This window comes from Canis lupus, chromosome 33 (assembly GCF_003254725.2).
Source record: "Canis lupus dingo isolate Sandy chromosome 33, ASM325472v2, whole genome shotgun sequence".
NCBI lineage: Eukaryota > Metazoa > Chordata > Mammalia > Carnivora > Canidae > Canis > Canis lupus.
The window spans coordinates 21281513-21293689 of NC_064275.1; the positions used below are offsets into that span (position 1 = coordinate 21281513).

The 12177-nt window shown below is 38.8% G+C and overlaps 1 long non-coding RNA gene across 1 annotated transcript; it reads left to right on the top strand.

Annotated features, from left to right (window-relative positions):
• The first annotated feature begins 202 nt into the window (after positions 1-202).
• LOC118353224 (uncharacterized) lies at positions 203-7121 on the top strand. Its single transcript, XR_004811753.2, has 3 exons — positions 203-1183; positions 6606-6802; positions 6903-7121. It is a non-coding gene; the product is annotated as an uncharacterized LOC118353224 (long non-coding RNA).
• Positions 7122-12177: the final 5056 nt, after the last annotated feature.

Consider the following 12177-nt stretch of genomic DNA (forward strand, 5'->3'; position numbering starts at 1 on the left):
GGATCCCTTATTGATTAAAAGTTACAATAGATGTTCCAAGGATACTTTCCAGTTTTCCACTAAAGATCAGTACCTTCCTGGTGGCATAAAGTGGGACCAGGGAAAAAATCAAATTGTCCTTAATTGGACCTTCCTTTTATTCATACCACTGTATAAAACTCTAAATTTTCTTCTTGTATTAGTTAGAACAACAAGTGTCCTTTCTCACTGATGTTTCTAAAATAAGGTATTTTGTGCTTTCTAGCTCTATGCACCAGAAGTTAATGTATACAAATATGCACTCGACATTATTCATACAAATATGTCTTTATGGATGATGCATCCATATAAATGCCTTGTAAGGAATACTCCGGAATACTGAGTTTGGTACCCATTAGCTATAGTTGAGGTAATTTAGGACAAATGTCCGCATACGTTGACAAAATGAAGTTTACTATAGAAATAGTAAAATAAACATGACAAACACCTATTAAACAACAGCCCAGCGGGTACTTTCATTAGATGATTTCAGGTTTGAAATAATACCATCATCTTGGCAATTTGGGAACGCTGGATGACAATTCAATGCCTGGAGCTTAGAATTAATATTTCTCCCCCTGTGGAATGTAGTGTTTGTGCATACATGCTGCACAGAATCTAAAAGATTTATATGTTCAAGCCTATTTTTATTCCTATGCCCCATTACAAAGTAAAACTTCTTTATTTTCAGGACCCTATTATCTAGTACTTGACCATGAATGCTACATATGCAGTAATTTTCTCTTTTCAATGGAATAGTGAAGACACTTTTCAGAGTACAGGGATGGACGGACATGGAATTATAGAAAACGTCACAAAAGTGATCACAGACAGTCCTTATGTGACACCAAGGAGATCTTCACCCCCAAAGTGTTCTAACAGCCATCAGGAATTCAAAGAGCAGTAAAAAGAATTTTAGTGGACTCCCTCATAATTGATCATTTCTTTCTTCCTTTTTCTTTTTTAAAGATTTTATTTATTTATTCATGAGTGACACAGAGAGAGAGAGGCAGAGACACAGGCAGAGGGAGAAGCAGGCTCCCTGCGGGAAGCCTGATGCAGGACTCGATCCCAGGACCTCAGGATCACGACCTGAGCCAAAGGCAGACGTTCAACCACTCAGCCACCTGGGTGCCCCAATCATGTCATTCTAAGAATCTCTAAGGTATGAATCACCTGGCTTTTCAGAACCTCTCTCTCATTGTTTTCATCAGAAAAATCTTTAAAACTTTCCATTTTATATGATTATTTTCCAGAGCTTCCTATATAAGAATCTGCTATATGAGACAATTTGAAAGAATGCCCCAATTTTCCCCTCAGGTGGTCTGCGCCCTCCTGTTGGCCCTGGTTTCTTCCCAGCATCCTTACTGATTGAGCCTGTATTCTGGGCCTTGAAAGCACTGCTTTTTGTTTGTTGTTCAAACAAACTCTCTTTAATAGCAGCACATGTAAAAGAAGACTTTAGAATTTAATTTATTCCAGTGTAATGAGGCTGCCAAGAAGAGATCAAGGTAAAAGTCAACCTTCTTTCTTTCTTTATTTTTTTTTAAGCAGAGCCTGTAAGAGCCTGGCTCTCTCCAGCCATCTCCGCAGTCTCCTCTCTCTGACAGGCAGCTTATACTCCATCCATACTAAACCACTTAGAGTGCCCATCAAATGCCTCGTTCCCAGGCCTTTGTACATGCATATGTCCTATTTTCAACGCCATCCTCCTCTTCCTCTCTTTTCTCCCAGCTACCTCTAACTTGTCCTTCAAGTCTTGAATCAGGGCTTCCTCCCAGAAAAGTCTAAGTCTTGCCCTACAGCCCACCACCAGCTCAGCTGGGGAAAAAGGTGTGTGTCTATCTGTGTGTGTCTTGCACCGTGTCCTCGTTTTGTACGTATGAAAATCTCAGCCCTCGTCTCTCTGAATCACAGTTATCTCTGTGAAGATCCACATCTCCTAAACAGATAGACAATGATCTCCTTTAGCCCTCGGATTGTTTGTTCCTGGCTCACCTCTAGAGCTCATCACACCCTTGGCCCTTACCAGTCACTCAGTTCATTTGGGATGAGTGAATGACCCACCTACTGAACCTAGGGTTTTAATCTAGAGAAGAGGACTCAAAGAGGTACATGAGAGGGGTCTAGATATCCTGAACTACTGTCCTTTTTTTTTTTTCTTTTTTTTTTTTTTTCTGAACTACTGTCCTTACCATAATAATAGCTAATCTTTATTTATCGCTCAGTAAGTGCCATGCTATCTTTCAAGTTTCTCATATATATCAAGTCATTTATTCCCAGCCAAAACCCAATCTGGTGGTATTATTGCCATCCTCATTTTGCACATGGAAAATCTGAGTCACACAGAAATTAGGGAACCCGCACAACCTTGAACAACATAAGGTGGATTTGGGTTTCAAACCAGATAGTCTGACCCAAGAGGCCATACTCTCAGCTACCAATACAGAGATTCTGACTAGGGCTGCAACTGTAGAAGAAGAGATTATTTCCAGCATTTAAGTCTAAAGCTGGCATATATTTTAAGCTCAGTAACTCTCTATGACTTGTTCAGAGTATTCTAAAGGCTGGAATCTCACTGAATTGACAATGGCCTTTGTCTCAACAGAAAAATAAAACAAAACAAAGCAAAAAAATAAATAAATAAATAAACATAAAATAAAAAAAAAAAAAACACAACTAGAGTTATCCAACAATGGAATGGGCTAGCTCTGAAGTCATTCCTTTGTAAAACTGTTGAAGCCGAGACTAAGCTACCACTTGGTGGAAATTTGGGAACTAGAATTCACACCTCTGAGAAAGATTAGATACTGGTGAGTTGTCAGCATTGATACCAGCGTAAGTATGCTTTGGTCAGCCACGTATTGAGATACAGTGACTACAGTATAGAGTCATCCAAATGAGGTCATTGAACTTTTTCAAATAACCAAGATGCTATTCAGGCCCAAATCAAAAATTTTCTGATAGTAGGGATACAAGGCACTGCGAAAAGCATGTAGGCTAAAAGGATAGGAAACATAACATCCGTTACTCACTGATCAAGTGACAGTGTCTATATCATTTCATCTTTCAGAGTCTGAGTTTCTTCAGCTCTAGGATGGGGATAATAATAGCTTCCATAGTTTTGATAGGTGAAGATCAAATAAAAGTTTGGAAAGGGTTAGAATGTGTTGTAAATGTAAATTGCCATGCACCTGGCTGGCTCAGGTTGGTGGGGTTTGTGACTCTTGATCTTGGGGTTGTAAGTTTAAGTCCCATGTTGTATGCAGAGATTATTTTTAAGAAATAAAATCTTAAAATATATATCTGTGTGTATGTATATTACCACGGAGATAGGAAAGAGATACAAAGTTATGAGGAAATCATCAATCAATGTCATGCATATTTATATATGCGGATGCTTATTCAGCCCGTAACTATTATCAGCTATGGTGACTTTTGTAAATATTTTCCAGTATGATTCAGGTATCTTTCTCAAAAATGTCTTAGTCTCATGGTCTGAATATATGGTTAACCTTGTATGAACTAGTATCCCTTTCTGGACGATATTTTCTGTGTCTCAGCCCTTATTGCCATAATCACAGTATATAAGTAGCCTTGACTACTTAAAATTCTTAAGTTGCTGAGATCAGAGACACATTCAGAATTTTAAGGCTGGTTGTAGGAGAATCAGCCTCTTTCATTCCTGCATCTTCGTATGTGCTCAGATAACAGCAGAACATGCGCAGTGACATTTGTTTAGCCATGATAGCAGCAGAAACGCCTGTACGTGCAGATTGGGACTGTGGCCTAAGCTCAGTGGCAGGCAGCCTGGATCAAGGGAAGAAAAACTTTGATCCTAGGTCACAGAGTTGCCACTGGGTGAAAAGACACTTTACACACCAATCAGACAAATCGTCAAATAATTTTAGATGGAATTAAACAGTAGCATTGAGAATGGGAAAGGGCAGAGAAAAAAGCTAAAATAATAAAGAATAGTGGGAAGAAGTGAAATGAAAAGATGAAATTCAAGGAGAGAAAAGACAACAAAACGAGAAAAGGAAAAAACTCACTAATGGTGTGATAAAAAGAATAAGTCCTCTACCGGCTTCGCTGGACAGATGAAGGGGCTCCCCGAACCCCACATTTCTCCAAATTCCCAGAGATGGATTAGCAAAATAATATAAACTGAGCATAAATTTGCTGACTGTGGTAGTGTGGAGTCACCTTGGACCTCATCAGCATTGCTAAACATCACCCGTAACCTTTCCATTATCACTGAGGGTCTGCTCAGCACCAGGCCCAACTGCTCCAATAATTTCAATTACTTTCCCTGACAAATTTTATGTTTCATGTATTTTAGTGGCCTGATAATTATGATTTCTCTCATTTCTCGCTATCGAGCTTAATGGGTTCCAGCATGAGTGTGCAGTTTCAGAAATGAAGTTCCACTTGAATTCACAAGTTATTATCTACTTTCATTAATGGAATTGGAAAAGAGAGAGTGGAAAAGAAATAAAGAATGAGGAAGAAGGAAGAGATGAGTGAGCAGGAAAAGGGGGAGAAAAAAAGGAAAACAAAAGGCTAGGATAAAAGAAAAAAAAAGAACAACCAAAAGAGAAAGAAAAAGTGTAAATGGAAAGTAGAAAGGAAAATACGTTGACTTTTTTTTTTTTTTTTTTGGATAGGAAAAGCACTGAATAGATTATTTCTATTATTAAACTCATGGCTGATGAAAAGCAGGACGTGTTGGAAAATTTCCAGGCTTTGTGGCTAGACCACATAGGGTTAAAGAGCCTAGTTCTTTCATTGACTAGCTGTGAGATCCTAAGCATGTTACTTGACCTCGCTGAGATTCATCTGCTTTCTTCTTTGTGTGAATAAGAGCACCGACTCTATGAGCTAATTTCCCTTCCTCTTTCTCACTCCTTCTTGTGTGTGTGTGTGTGTGTGTGTGTGTGTGTATCAACAATTTTTTACAGAATGACAACTATAGGATGACAACCGAGAAATTGTGCTGGTGCAGGCAAATGGGCTTTCTGAGAGCTGCAGAGCAGGGGACAGAGATGAATGAGAGCTTAGGCTGCCCGGGCATCCATACAACTTTCCTCCCCCATGAAGATATGACTCTACTCCCACTTGTCTGGCATAAGGAATGGGAATGTCCAATTTTGAACAATGGAAGCCTTAGTAAAAAAGATTATTTGTGGCAGTGTTACCTGATTACCATGTAAGCCCTCGTGAAGCCAGGTGACACCAGAAGCTGTGTGACACCTGTTCAGGTGCAGATATGCTCAGTAGGTTGCAATTTCTCCAGCTTTGTGGAATTCTGATTTCTGGCCAATTAATTGGTAACTTAATCTGACTTACAGTGGGTTTATGCATGTCATCTCTCACAACCAATATTTAATCCACCAGAAAAGATTAATCTGGGAAAATATATATATATATATATATATATACATACAGATATATGATTCCAATATGCAGTGTTCACACACAATTGAATCTGCCTTCTTTGGGCCTTTATCTCAGCAGGATCACATTAGGTCCAAATTAGGAGATTTGATATTATTGACCTGGTCTCACCATCTTTTCTCATAGTCTACTTTGCCTCAGATAATCATGACAGGGAAGCACTGAATGTTGGAATATACATGGTGAGTAGAAAGAACCTAAGGGAATCTGGCCTCCCTGTGCTTGGAAATCACCAGTCAATGGCAGCCTCTCCGGGAGGCCTTGATCCCAAAACTCAATTAGCAACCATGAATCCAAGATCTAAGAGGCAGGTCTTGGATTTCTTTGGCCCATTTGAGCCAGTTAAGAGTCCTGCCTTAGTTTCTATCACCCCTACTTTGGTCATCCAAGGATCAGCTCTAATTCTAATATATATAGAAATCCTGAAAAGTTGAATATTATATTTAAAGTAAAAAAAAAAATTCCTTAGTGTGGTAAAAATGACTACTAAGGCACTTTGAAGAATAGAACCTTTCTCACCTCTCAATCTCTGGAGTTAAGAAAATTAGCAAAGAATTTCTTTCCTACTTTTTGGAAGTTATTCTGTGTTTCTTAAACTGTAGCCATATAAATTTTGGAGAAGCTCAATCTATTCATATGTATCACTGAGTATGAAGAATGTAAAGAATCCCCACGTTGGCTGAAAAATTTTGTTTCTCATTTTTTTTCTGAGACCATGGAACCAGTTGCCTTCTGTGATTAAATGTAATCTTTGATATAAAGTATGTGGTAAAAGTATTCTTTTAACCATTAAGATCATATCTTTAATGTTCTTTACATCTTGATATCACCCTCAAAGTTTTATGGATATTTTTAATTTGCACCTGTTGAAAATCAGACCCACAATAAAAATCTAATGGAAACAGAAATAATGGAGGTGTAGTAGATGTTTTGTAACAGACTTGTGGAATTTACATGTCTCCAGTGTCCACCGCATCCCATGGTCCCTGTCCCAATGTCCCAATGAATTATTTAGTAGTATGATTTGTCATGTGAAATAATACTTGGACCACTCATTAAAGACTTGTTATATGTCAGATGCTTTACATAATTTAAATCTAACTTTCACAAAGACATATTTATCATTGCAGAAAGCAACTCCAGGAGCTCAAGAGACTTACCTAGGGTTACAGATTCAAGTTAATGCAGTGCAAGGATTTGAATCTATGAAACCCAAATTCAGAACCAGATGTTCCCCTCTTCTGCCAAATTGCTATTCCCAAGACTATCAAGAGGTCAGAAGAAGAACTCACAGTCCACCTCTTTCTTCCGGCTAAGTAGCAATGGGGTCAGGTCACATAACCACTTTTTTTTTTTTTAAATCATGCATGATATACACATTTTTTTAGAAACATTAAAATGCCAATTCAATCCTCTTGCTTTAAAAGATCCTGGATATTATCCATGCTGGAGAAGAAGGAAGAACATATCTGCCTTCGAATGGTGGAGGAGTAAGGAGGACTCCCGGGTTGAAGGGAGAGGATTTTGTTGCAGGAGAAATTTGGAATACGGACTTTGGGTAAGGGAAAAGTTCCGCTGCAATGCCGTTTGACAGAAATATGGTGCAAGCCATGGATATAAGCTCATACTTAATTTTAAATTTCTTGATAGCCATGTATGATAAATAAAAAAACAAACAGGTGAAATCAAGTTTCACAATCTTTTTTATGTAATCCAATGTATCTGAAGGATTACCATTTCAAGACAGAGCAACACAAAACATTAATGAGATACTTCACGCTCCTTTTGTATATGAAGTCTTAATGAGGTCTGGTATGTATTTTATACTTAAAGAACATACTTATTTAGAGAAGTCACATTTCACATTCTCAATAGCAAAATGTGGCTAGAGGTTACTGTACTGGACAGTGTGGCTCTAGCGGCTTAAAGAAGCCTTGGACAAAGAAGGTAGTCAAATGGATTTTGCATTAAAATGAAATAATTTCAGAATGGGGTACTCAGGGTATAGACATTTATATACTGATAGCTGGAGAAGGATAAAACTTTCATAAGCTAGGAGTGAGGTGAATATAATATAGTTATCCACTATAGGGGATAGTGTAGAGTGGAATGACGAGAAGAAAAATAAATATTTGGAGAGGAGGCACCTGATATCCATTTTCTAACACTTACTCAACAGAAAGATACCTTCAACCCATTCTACTGAGGAGAACACTGAAGTTTAGAGACAGTCATTGGCTCAGGTTTCTACTTTTTACTACTCCACGAATCTGCGACTACCCTAAATCAGTAGTTTGTATGTTCCTCATTTGCACCGCCTGCAGTAAAAAAAAAAAAAAAAAAAAAAAAGAATAATCTTCCAGCCAACCTAAGTCTATATTGTTGACATGAGGCAGACAGAGGGGATTTGCAGAGGGCAAGGTGGGAGGAGGATACAAAGCTTGCAAAGAACTGTGTTTCAAAGGCTGTAGCTACAACCCTAAGCCTTTAGGGTGTTGAAGGCAGGGAGCCAGGCCCCAGGCAGCTGTTCTGCTATACAGTTTTTATTCTGGGGACATGTACCTGCTGTTCTCTTGGCACAGCTGAAGATAAAAAGCAAAGGATCAGGTTTGACATGCAGTCAGAGAGCATGGGTAGAAGAACTGAAGAAACCGTTTCACGTGACGTTGGTTAAGAATCAGAGGAGCTTGTCCAATGGCCTGCTCTGGATATTCACATGCAGGGATAGATTCCTATCCAATTTATACAAGCTCTGTATGTTTCCTGGCTTATATTTTTAAATATAAAATAAAGCAAGCATCCTCTAAACTGTCCATGTGAAAAAATAAAAATAAAAAAAAATAAACTGTCCATGTGGAGTGCAGATAATCTACATTCTCTGGGCATAGACTGTAAAGTGATCTGCTTGTGCCATGGTGGTGAGAGGATTTCTTACCACACTGTTCCCATCCTGTCTCTTCTATGAGAACTGAGAGGAAGAGAAAGGGGGCATCAGACAGCTCCACTTAGCCCTACTTTTGTGGAAACAGCTTTTCATGAAAAGGAAGTTATTTTCAGGTAAGGATCCTTGCAGACAAGAAAGAAAAATCAAATGAGCTGAAAGTTACTAAGACCTTCTTTAAAAATGGAATCATAATGAATTCTCATTTCTATTTGGATAAGTAGTTCACACTTAATGACTTACCCTATAGGATTATAAGAGAGTTAGATAGACTCTACTCATTCATTCAAAGTTTCCTTCAGTAGTTATTTTTTAAGCACCTATTATGAACCAAACACTCTTCTAGGCTCTGGGTGTACAGTAGTGTGGCAAAGGCTCCTGGTTGATCCTTGAACCCATGTTTTCCAGACAAACATGACTTGACTACATTTCCCAGAATTCTTTGTGGTTAGGTTTATAGGTATGACTCAGTACTAGCCAATGAACTACAAGAGAAAGTGTTACCTCTGCTCTTGCCATGTGTGATTTTCCACAACCTTTCACCTGCCACAGTGACCTTGGACGTTGCGGTGAAGGTGGGAAAACCACCTGAAGAGGGATACAGAATCCTCACTTGGAGGAGAGCAATAAGAACATTGGTTTTAGATCAGAGATGAACTAGAAACAAACGTCTACATCACAGCAGCACCTTAAATAACATAAGTATAAATAACAGACTTGCTCTGTGCCCTCTTGGTCTTACACACAAATGGAAACAGACAATAAATAAACAAGCCCCAGAGACATTGGGGGCATATATGATCATAACATGTTAAGCCTATATAGAACTCCTCATAGCTCAGGTTCACAATAAAAGATTAAAAGTGGTGGTGATACAAATAATTTACATTTGACCATAGGATAAAGTATCTCTTCATCCTGCCCCCTTTCCCAACATGCACACATGCTTCTTTTTCTACCCCCCACCCCCAAGTAAAGTCTATTCGTTGAAAGAGTGATGGACTCCAAAGTATGTGAAATAAGAAAAACCATATCATCTTAGATATTTCAGTTCACTGTTTTCTTTACTGAATGTTAATCCATTTGTAGAAAGATATAAATGCATCTTTTTCCCCCCAGGCAATAATGAAACATTGGTTGCCTGTTAATTTTCTCCCATGAACAAAAATAGAAATGCTGAATACAGTGCCTAGTGGTAGAGCAGCAGAAGGATAACTGAGGTGGTAATCAAAGAGGTCTGAGATCTAGTCCTAATTATGTGATGTTAGTTAAAGTAGCTACTTCTGAAGGCTTGGTTTCCACGTCTACAAAATTAAAGGTTTGGGCTAAATGACCTGTAAGATTCCTCCCAGCTCTCACATTTCTATTTCTATTTTCAACTTAACACCCCAAACTTTTATTTTTTTTAATTTTTAAAAAAATTTTTTTGGCATTAAATAGTAGAAGTATAGCTCAGATGCACTGCTTGGGAGACATGCTTCGTGGTTTACAGGTTCAAATGATAGGACTCAGTATGTGAACTCTGAATCCTTGACTCTCGGTTAGAGGCCTGATGCCTTGTCTAGAAAACAGAGGCCAAAGAGACATTGGAAAATTTCAAGTGATGCAGAGATTCTGTTTGAATTATCCAAAAAACTGCCCAGGACTTTCACTTCCTTTGACCCCTGTCCTTCTGAAGCAGAAAACATACATACGCATACGTACACATATAGATGTATGTGTGTGAGTGTGTGTGTGTGTGTGTGTGTGTGTGTGTGTGTGTATTTGTGATTCTGATTTTCCAAAGCTCTGAGCCTCCTTTGTCCTTTGAAGCGTCAACCTTTCACATTAAGGACTGTATTGTTTTTAACAATTGGGTCTTTCTCCCCAGCTTTCTGCCCCCTGCTCAGCTTCTCTCTTCTCTGTGATCTAACTCAGGTCCCCCTCAGCTGTCTGGCTCCTGCTGCTGTGCATTGTGATTGCACGTACTCTATGCTTTCCTTACCATGGTGCCTTTGATTCAGATACAGACGGATACATTATTGATTAGGGTTTGGCTGCTGCTCTTAGCTTGCTGGTGCTGCGCTAGTAACTAATAAGCTAGTAAAAGAAGACTGAGGAGAGCCTAGCTCCTCTTTAAAAGCAAGTAGATAACAACCCCACAGTCTCCATCTTGGAACCTTTAAGAAATGCTACCTGCTTTCCTGCTAGGAACTTTAGTTTGTCTGGTCAAGCACCATTACCTCACAGAGGTCTGTGGTCCACCCACCAGGCAGTGAAGACTCCCTGGAAGAGGAAATCTGCATAGGTGGAGGCCCATTCTTTGTTCCACACTGTATTCATGGTTGAGCTGCTTTGCTAAACATCCCTTTTAAACCCTATGTAGCCATTTTGAACCAGATTCTTTACCATCGTATTTAATTTTTGCCCCCAATCTATGATCACAGTCTCCAGGCTCTGAATTAACACCCTTCTTTTGATACTAAAGGCTGCTATGCTGGGAATTCTCTCCAGCTACTCACTCTTTGGCATCTTTTCTGGTGCCTTAGAGAGATGGCAGGAAAAGCTATAACTGAAGACTTTTTAGGGTATTTGAGTGGCTCAGTGGTTGAGCATCTGATGCCTTTGGCTCAAGCCATGATCCCGGTATCCTGGAATCAAGTCTCGCATGGGGCTCCCTGCAAGGAGCCTGCTTCTTCCCCTGTGTCTCTGCCTCTCACTCTGTGTCTCTCATGAATAAATAAATAAAATCTTAAAAAGAGACTTCTTTAAGTTTTCTTCTTCTTTAGACATTTAAATGCCCTATTTCAAAAAATCATATTTTCAAGTGATCATATACTTTAATCCAACAATTCCACTGTTATAGTTCTGTTTGCAGAAGTATGTGTAGTATATGTGGACATGCATCCACAGCCCGACACACAAACATGATTATTCTACCTATAATTGCAAAACCTGGAAAAATCTTAGGGACTATTAAATAAGTTACTAGTCATCCATAGAGTTGAATAATATGCAGCTATTTAAAAAGTCATCATACACACTGATTTAAAAAACAATCTGTTATTTTATTAAAAGAAATCCTACTTGTGTAGGCTAAACTCTTTGTCAAAAATTTTATTTACTACCTATCTGCTTATCTTTTGGATGGCCTGTCCATCTATCCTCAACTAGCTATGCTGGTTTATGCATAAAGCATTCAAAATTTTGCTGAGCTGTAGATAAAATCTGTTAATAGCAACTTCCACTAGAGCCAGTGACTATGGGAAAAGGAATCTTAGAGTTTACCTTTCTGGGTTTTTTGAATTTCTAACTTCATGCAGATATTGCTTTTATTTTTGAAAGACGTCATGTCAACTAAGGTGAGCTGGACTCTGATATCATGGAGAAACCCTCTTCTTTATTTAGTCCTTTATTTCAACATCCTTATAAGTCTGGTTTAAAAATGCCCTAATATTAAGGTTTAATAGTTACATAAAAATACGGCGTGAGTCACTTTCCTGAAAATGAATTTTGAAAGATGAAGAGAGACTTATGGGAGTTAGAAGTCCCTGAATAGTGAGAAGACAGCTAGAGGAGCAAAAGAAAGCACTGCGGAGGGAGAGGAGCCCCACTGAGCTCTTTGTTTCTCCAGGTTGCATGAAGGCGGTGAGGAGGGCCGACTGGTGGTTAGGGAAATTGGATTCCAGCCCCGCTCTGCCATTTCCTACCCTCCTGCACATGTCACTTAACCTCTCCTAACCTCAGTTTCCTCATTTATAAAATAAGGGAATTGTGTTGGA